Raw genomic sequence first — 404 nt, forward strand, 5'->3', positions numbered from 1 at the left:
AAGTCACCGATTTTGCCCTTTTTCCTCGTATGTTCATGTTTTGATTTTCCATCTCTGGGCCTGAAATTTTCGTTAGAAAGTCCACCGCCTTCTCTTCTTTGCCCTGTATAGCATGTAAATTTGCTTTTCGTTTTAACTGACCGGCGATGCGCTCCTCAACCCCCCTCCCTCCCTCTCTCCCTCCCTCCAGGTCGTGGACGTGTGCCAGACGTTGACCGAGGAGAAGATTCCCTTCTGCATCGCCACGACCAGTCCCAAACCTCGCGTGCCCATCTCCGTGAAGGCGGCGAAGCTCGACGCTTACTTTCCGCCCGAGAAGATTCACTCGGGCGAATCCGACTTTGATCCCCCTCGGTAGGTATCATTTCTTGGAAAACCGTTTCTTGGAGACTCCGGTTTTATTT

Source organism: Nannochloropsis gaditana, assembly GCF_000240725.1.
Source record: "Nannochloropsis gaditana CCMP526 unplaced genomic scaffold scaffold149, whole genome shotgun sequence".
Taxonomy (NCBI): domain Eukaryota; class Eustigmatophyceae; order Eustigmatales; family Monodopsidaceae; genus Microchloropsis; species Microchloropsis gaditana.